This window comes from Trematomus bernacchii, unplaced genomic scaffold (genome assembly GCF_902827165.1).
Source record: "Trematomus bernacchii unplaced genomic scaffold, fTreBer1.1, whole genome shotgun sequence".
Classification (NCBI taxonomy): domain Eukaryota; kingdom Metazoa; phylum Chordata; class Actinopteri; order Perciformes; family Nototheniidae; genus Trematomus; species Trematomus bernacchii.
Window position 1 is genome coordinate 442042 of NW_022987787.1, and position 8967 is coordinate 451008.

Consider the following 8967-nt stretch of genomic DNA (forward strand, 5'->3'; position numbering starts at 1 on the left):
TGTGTGTGCGTGCGTGTGTGTGTGTGTGTGTGTGTGTGTGCGCGTGTGTCAGTATCAAAGGGACGTGCAGGGACTTCCAAGGAGCGTGAGCAGTTGCGTAGCGTCAAATTTCTCCTTTTTTTAGGGAATTGAGTGGCAGAAGGAAGTTTTTATAAGAGGTTTATTATTATTTTTCATCAAAAATTGGGGAATACATTTGAACTTTTGTATCCCTTTTTTCGTTAATTGACTGTAAGTTTTTAAGAGGATACAAAAGTGCCTGAAATCAACTTAAAGACATCCTTGTAAAGATAGATAGATAGATAGATAGATAGATAGATAGATAGATAGATAGATAGATAGATAGATAGATAGATAGATAGATAGATAGATAGATAGATAGATAGATAGATAGATAGATACTACCAATATACTACAGAAACAGAAATGTAACAGAAATGTAGACATAGGATATTATATAAATTACAGTTAAACTAGGGCTATACTATAAATAGCATCCTGTTTAAACTTCAGTATGGACCTCAGAAGACACACATTGATCTGCTTCAAATATATGGCGTGTGGCGCAGTGAGTTAGTGCGCTGATCTTCAAATCAGAGGATGGCAAGTTTGAGTCCCACTGCAGTCAGCATGTCGTTGTGTCCCTGTGCAAGACACTTCACCCCAAATTGCTCCTGTGGGGATTGCCCACAGTATTGAGTATGTAAGTCGCTTTGGATAAAAGCATCTAACAAGTAACATGTAATGTAATGTAATGTAATATGGAAGTCAGGATGTTAGCAATAACTTTATGTATTCAGTTCTTTTGTTTGTGTGTCAAGGGGATTATGGAAAATTACTACCACAAATTCCAAGTTGAAAAGATGAAGCACTGGACAAGGAAGAAACCCATGTTATTTTAAGCAGAACCGAATCACAGGGTCATGAACACATTCTTTTTCACTTGCATAACATTGTGATATAGGGCATGGCCTTGGCAGAGGTCTGTGACTCAGAGCACCCTTTTTATATTACTTGTAACTGTTTGACAGTGAGCAATTTGTCCACGCTTCTTCATGGAGTTCCTCAAGGATCTATGCTTGACCCACTGTTTATTTTAAATGTTTATAAATGTCCTGTTTGTTGCTGATGATACCAATATTCTAGCTTCATGTAAAGTTAAAAATACAACAAATCCCATATATTTTTTATTGAACATTTTACAAATATGAATGGATAACTGTACACATTTTTTTTTCTCAGTTAAACCAAGAAAAAAACCAAAACACTTAATAATAAAACCACAGAAATAAAACAGATATTATGCAAGTATTTGTTCTACTGTTAAAACAGTTATGTTGAGTGAATTAGCAAATTATCAGTAGGTTTTACCATCTAAAATAACCTGCAAAGTACCTTGAAAATAATACTAGGAGCAACAGGCTACAGACATGCTCTAGGTTGTGGAGGGGCCTTTGTGTGTTTATGCAGGGGCCCATTGTTACATAATCAGTCCACGTACAATGGAGTTTCTCTTCTATCAGTAGGAAATTAAAAGCAAGGGATACGGTCTGCTCAGAACTCAGTTTAAAGCACAGTGGAAACTCATGTATTTAAAATGAATCAGCCTGTATCAAAAAAGCTTGGAAAAACTAGCAATTGAGACCACAAACTTGTAAGGACATTTTTTAATTGGGGTAATAAATCGAGAAGGTGATTTTTTTATAGACTTCTATAGAATGGGACTTTTTTTGCAAGTTGCCCGTTGCTGGCATTTAGAGAGAATGCAAATGTAAGGCACCTCCACATTGGCTTCAATTTCCAGACCCGGGGGTGGCCGCTTTAATTATCCACACATGACCAGGGCCCTTATAACAGCTCAGTGCGTCCAGCAGTGGAACCTTGTATGAGCTAATGTATTGACTAGCAGATATGCCCCCATCTGTGTAATCAATGCCTCTGAACAGGACCACACTGCTGATGCCCACATCGCATTGATTAAAAAAGTAATTTAGTTTATTAATGTCCTCCCAATTCCCATCATAGGATGGCTCTGACCTCCTGGGTAATTACCAGAAATGTGCCTCATACTGTTTCCAAACTCAATGACATCATGGCCTCATTTTATTTATTTACTCGTGTGCCCTTTCTTTGTTATGCTTTTTCTCATGTACATTTCAGTATTAAACAGTTGGAAAGGGCTTAGACCTAGACTTCAGGACAACCCGTTTTCCAACTTGTTCACAGTGCATCAACAGAAGTCATTACATCTTTATATATACAAGTCCTAAAAACACTAGTTATTTCATGGGTTTTAAGATCTCTAAAAAGGAATGAAAGTGCTGCATTTCTATCTATAAGAAACAATAGTGCCTCTTAACACCATTGGTCTCTTTTGTCACAATTTCCCCAAAAATCTGAGGCTGCTATTATGTATGAACACTCATAATGCAATGAATGAATGATAAATGAATGAAGCCTTTATTATGGTGTCATGCATAATATATTCTCAGCCCACACTGGCTATTAAGACACCAAAAACTCATCCATCTGCACTATTTAAACAATACGACACAAATGTGCTATGAAATACTGAAGAAATCTGAGCTTGTTTAATTTTTTCATTGAGGGTTTTTATTCTTAGTTAATCAGTATCAAGAGGTTACTTAAAGTGGACCTATCATGCTATATTTGAATAATATAGTGTAGGACCATACCTATATAAGGCATATTTATACTTTTTTTTCTTCAAAATACCAAACAGATCATGCATTTGAGCCATGCCTTATTTAGCTCAATTTGACATTTTTTAGCTCTGTTTTTGCAAGGGCAGATTATGTGAGTACAGCACCATCTACAGGCCTGGCTGTCTCCTCCTGATTGGTGGAGTTGGCCCAATAGCCGTAGCGCCACTGTCCTGACGTCAGGACAGTGTTCAAATCTGGATCAGTTTTTATCAGATCCGTTGCAGCCCCTTTTTTAGAGATTTGGGTATGGAGGAAAATAGAGAGGGTTGTGTTTTCTGACACTTGGTGAGTTCCCTGGAACACCGGGGACACATATTCATGTATAAAAGACGTACAAAAGTGCATTTTGCATGATAGGTCCCCTTTAAGAATGAATTACACGTAGCATATTGTAGCACAATGTGAACATGTTTACTTTAACTTCTTATGTTTATATCGATCTCTTTATTTTATTTTTTCATACATTTGTACACATTCTTACTTTAACATCATATGTTTACATTAATCATTTTATACTTTTTGTGTATTTATCTTTTATTTATTTCATTCTTAAATGGAGGAACTGACCTTAAACCCAATTAACAATGGGAAGAATAAAGTATTTTGATTCGGTTTAAATGTATTAAATATGTGTAGCTGCGCATAGTTCATTTGGTAACTTTGGGGTCACTTGCTAAAGACTGCACAACCATTCATTCTACACAATGTGTGCTTTGTTGTCCTCTATTGTTTCAAATGGGAACTGCAGTTAGTAAAAGTGAAAGGCACCATACCTCTGCTCCTGCTGATGTCGCTGTATGTTATGGTTTAGCAGAGATGGCAAAAGTACACACATCCTTTAATCAAGTAGAAGTACAGATACTCGTCTTTAAAAATACTCTGGTAAAAGTAGAAGTACTGACTAAACTTCTTTACTCAAGTAAAAGTAAAGAGGGCTTTGAAATGTACTTCAGTAAAAAGTACCCATAACTAGCAGCTGTTTTAAAGAGTACCTGACCTCCCTTTATATTAATAGAACAATAATGTCATTGTTAGCTAATGAATGTTTCCATGCTGAACAACGGCAAAATGACAAGGTTTTCATTGGTCCCTCTTCTTTAGAGAAGACCAGGAAATGATGGATACACGGATCGTGTTCAAATCAATAGGCACGCAATGACTCTAAATAATAATGATCACGCCACCAAACAAACACACATTAAAACTAAAGTAAAAAGTCTCTGCTCAGATCTAGTGATGTTACGTACTGCGCCGAGGCTTCGGAGCGTGGTTCGAGAAATCCAGGAAGTCTTTGGTGAAGCGTGTATCGAGGTTTGTATCGTTTTAGGCCAGTGACGTCATCGATGACAAACGAAGTCTCGCTGCCCATCGATACCGCGTGGCTGCTTCAGATAGAGCTTCAGATCGGTTGAACCCAGGGGCGCCGTAAGGGGGTGAAAAGTTAGGACGATTCTAATGGCGCATTTCCACTACACGGTCGGCCTCGGCCACACTCGGTACGGCTCGGTACGGCTTGGCCGCGTTGGGCCTTAACAGGGCCGACTCACTTCATGCTGCGCTTCCATTACAGTTTAGGAACTGGGGTAGTTACTATAGTAACGCAGTGTAGGCGGAGCCGTGACGTCATCTTCAATGAAAACTCCAGAAACACAACACAGCCGTTAGCTGTGAGCACTCAGAGCTCACAGCTCCTTATATATGTTAAGAAACTCGACAAAAGTTAAACAAGTACACACCACAGACTGCCTGTGTCATGGTGAATACAGTCGCTGCTTTATTTATGTCTGTATAGGCCGTTGTTGTGAGTGTGGACGGTCAGAGCATATACTGCGTTAGCTTAGCCAATCTCCATCTAGAAAAACACGCATTTTAAAAGGTTTTTCGCCTGCCGTCTGTCTGCAGACTTGACAAAGCATTAATTCATGGTTTTTACTAACCGGTATCAGTATGTTGTTACTTCGGCATCATTTTGAAACGTGTATTACAATTAAATCACGGTCAAATATGTCCATCTTGTTGTAGTTCTAGCCCTCTTGCCAGCGCTCCTCTCTCTAGTTTAGCATACTCAGCCCGACTCAGCCCTGTTTGTTGGCCCCGATAGAACCACAATTTTCTAGGGCCAGAAAAGAGGTGAAAAAGTGGCCCCGCGCCGTGCCGCGCCGGAACCAGGCCTAGTGGAAGCACAACCAAAAAAGGGGACGGCACGACACGGCACGCTTAAAGCGAGCTCCGCGCTGCAGTGGAACTGCGCCATAAGGGCCCGTGACTGACAGGGGCCGAAACCATTTTAGAACATTAAGAAAAAAATGTTTAAGTAACCAATGTGATTATCTTTTCATGGGGCCCAAAATCCCTGGCGGCGTCCCTGGTTGAACCACTGACACTTCACAGTTTTACAACATTCATATTACCACGATGGGATCAAGAGAGCTCAAACCATCACTTATATAGAGGACGGAACATGACATATGTATAAATAAATAAATGCATAAATAAATGTATGAATAAAAACATGAATATAATAAATAAATAAGGCAATAAATAAATACAGGAATAAATAAATAGACAAATAAATAAATGTAGAGATAAATACATTTCGAAATAAATACATAAACGTTGAGAATAAAACAGAACATATATTATTATAAATCTTTAATATATTTCTACATTTAAGTTCACTTACATTTATTTATTGGGGGCGTCTCCGTATTATTTTTTTGAATTATTATGTTATTGTTTTTGTATATATTTAATGTTTTTTATTTATTTATTGCATTTTTATCATAACTTTTGTATTATAATTATTTTGTGTGTATTTATATTATTTTATTTTGTGTTATTATTATTATTATATTATATGTAGTATTTTAAAAAATCTTTATTTTTTATTATAAGTTGTTGTATTATTATATTATTATTGTTTTTATTATTGTTTATTTAAATATTATTAATATTTTATCAATATTCATTATTATTTAATTATTAATTGTTTATGTATTGATATCGTCTTTTTATTTAATTCATTTATTCATTGTATTTTTACTTGTTATTTCTTTATTGTCATTATAATTACAACAGGGGGGGTTTGTGCTCAAATGAAGCCTCATGAGATGAACCCTTTTGCAAACCAATTGGCTGGAAAGCTTCAAAGTTTCGTAAGGCTTCATCTCGCCATCACTAGTTACTACCTCACGTACACTTAATAGATTTGTATTCACAATCGTGTCAGAATGGTCTTAGAGGGTGTTGCAGTTCCCTCTAAAATGGAGATATTAATCATATCTCATGGTTCTCCATTCATCATGTTCTGAATCTCATTATTGGGGTAACAGGTAAGGATGTACCTCACTGAAGATATCAGTTCCATGATATGAGAAACATTAAGATCAGTACGTACAGCTGTCTTACTCGCAGTGCACAATCACAAATCTTTCTCTTAATCTCAAATTGGTGTGTCGTAAAGTTTTCACATTGTTCGATCAGTTAATCTCTATAGGACACGATTCACAGTGGTAATGTGATAAAGTGTAAATGATTATGATCTAACAAAAGAAAAGGCATAACTCACTATAAAGTGTAATTTCACAAAGACTAAGAAAAATATCAAGATGTTCACTACACCTCCAGCTCTTCCTAAATTTGACAATGAAATTTGTCCTGAACAGAAAGATTGTGAGTATAATTAAAGAACTCATCCTACATTTCTTTCCAATTTCCAATTTCCAATTGGCTTTTATCTCTGGATAACATTCATTTTTGTGATGTTATGAATTGAATATAATATGAACCAACTATCCATAAAATGTACTTAATGTCTTCACTGAAGGCCTTATTAAGTTTCATCTCAAATTAAACAAGTAGCTTATCTAGCCATTTTCTATTAGATTTGTATTCACAGTTATGTCAGAATGGTCTTAGAAGGTGTTGCAGTTCCCTCTAAGATGGAGATATTAATCATATCTCATGGGTCTCCATTCATCATTTTCTGAAATTCCTTATTAGGAGTAACGGGTAAAGATGACACAAGTTTCATGATATGAGAAACAGTAAGATCAGTACGTACAGCTGTCTTACTCGCGGTGCACAATCACAATAGATAGATAGATATAGACTCTATAGGACATGATTCACAGTGGTTAAGAGTTAACTAAAGAAAAACACAGCATAACTCATATCACGTTTGAGATATATCTGCCTGTTTTACACACTTTGACCAACAGGGGGGTTTGTGTTCAAATTAAGCCTCATGAGATGAACCCTTTTGCGAACCAATTGGCTGGAAAGCTTCATAAGGCTTCATCTTGTCATCACTACTCAGATCCCCCGGAAATATCGAGGCTGGGGGTGCATACAATCATAATCAAGTCAGAAATCAAACTTTAGCTTGAATTACAATTTACATGTAAGGAAATGTTCATTTTAAATACAGTCTTTCAAAAGAAGATAAACATATTTTGGGGGAAACCCTGAAACCTAAAGTTCTATTTTACACAGGCTCCGCCCTCTACTGGACTCTATGGGTACTACTCTCATCAATGATACGCGAGCGTTCACACACTGAAGTTGTATAAACGTAGCCGGCCAATCGGGGCGAGCCTACCTGAATGCGCGCGCAGGCCCACAGTATATAAGGCGGCTACGCCTCCTGACTGTCATCCTTTTCTCTTCAGCGAGCAGGACAACACCTGACAGAGAAAAGTAAAACGTTTGAAAGAAGAGGAAAGAAGTTATCATACCTTCATGGAGTCTTCTAGAGACCCGGGCCTGTCCTTCGTGCCCTGGCTTAATAGCGGGCGCCGATCCCCACCACCTCTGCTTCAAGTGTTTGGGGGACCAGGATATGGCCGAGGCGGTGCCATTCACGTTCGCCATTCACGTTCGCCATTCACGTTCGCCATTCACGTTCGCCATTCCAGCAGGGCGGATGGCTCAGTTTGCCGGGGAGGAGGATGACGAGGACTCTCGTTGTCGGGCACTTCCGGGTCCAGTGTCCATGGCAGTCCACCGCCCAGGTCTGTCCGCCGGGACTTCCCCCTGGTGATGACAATGGCGGCGGAGCGTGTAGGGCTACCGCCTCAGGGTGCAGGGCCGCACGGACACAGTGTGTCCCGGCGTGGCCCCCCTTGATGAGCTTACGTTCTCCCCATGCTCCTTAGGGACTTGGGAAACGTAGTGCGCAGTGTTAGTCACTTATTAGTCGCTTATTCAGACCAATTAGGCTCTACCCAGCCAAGTAAGCTGCGGCCCCGACTTCTCCACGGTCGCAACCGGATGATGGGAAGTTGGGGTGCGGTGGCTGTTAACCAAAGGCCGGTCAGGGGCAGTGTGGCGGATCGATGTTGTAGGACGACAGGGCGTTTATCCATCGGGGCTCCACCCACTGTACCCATAGAGTCCAGTAGAGGGCGGAGCCTGTGTGAAATAGAACGATAGGTTACGTATTGTAACCCTAGTTCTATAAGCACAGGCGGAGCCCTCTACCTAGGGGCCCTGTCTTTCCTATGCCGCTCGCTGAAGACGATGTAGGATGACAGTCAGGAGGCGTAGCCGCCTTATATATTGTGGGCCTGCGCGCGCATTCAGGTAGGCTCGCCCCGATTGGCCGGCTACGTTTATACAACTTCAGTGTGTGAACGCTCGCGTATCATTGATGAGAGTAGTATCCATAGAGTCCAGTAGAGGGCTCCGCCTGTGCTTATAGACTAGGGCAGGGGTCGGCAACCCCTGGCACGCGTGCCACCGTAACCAGTGGCACACTAGGAATAAGTGGAATAAGTGTACAAAATATTTATTTTATTTTCGGATCCTGAACGAGACCGCCGCCAGAGCGCGTCTCCCCGTTACCTGCAGAAGGAAGCCATGCACGCAGCGCAGCCCCACTCTCTTTAACTCCAGGCGACTTTCTGCCGCTTTCCTCCGTAATGCAGTGCTGATAGTTTCACCACAGAGGAAAGCACTTCACAAATTGCATTAAGGAGCTGTAAAAATGCCGCAGTTTTTGCGTGGCGATCGATATTGGCCGATACTCACTCTCTGCCGATCGATCGGTGCTCTCTAAAAAGGCCAATCGCGAGACGTAACATACATGACACTTTTCTCTGTGTGCGGCAAAACAAGCTCGCCAAAATCGCTTCACTAGTCTGGCAGTATTTTAAGGTGTCCGAAAATGACAATAAAATAGCGGTGCAACTGAAGCAGAAATCCTGCAGCTCCACCCGCTGTGACGGACCGGTGAGCGGAG

The 8967-nt window shown here is 40.1% G+C and overlaps 2 non-coding genes across 2 annotated transcripts; both read right to left on the bottom strand.

The window, feature by feature from the left end:
* Window positions 1–5950: 5950 nt before the first annotated feature.
* LOC117497611 lies at window positions 5951–6081 on the bottom strand. The gene has a single exon (XR_004557443.1). It is a non-coding gene; the product is annotated as a U8 small nucleolar RNA (small nucleolar RNA).
* A 547-nt stretch (window positions 6082–6628) lies between these two features.
* LOC117497612 lies at window positions 6629–6761 on the bottom strand. Its single transcript, XR_004557444.1, has one exon. It is a non-coding gene; the product is annotated as a U8 small nucleolar RNA (small nucleolar RNA).
* Window positions 6762–8967: the final 2206 nt, after the last annotated feature.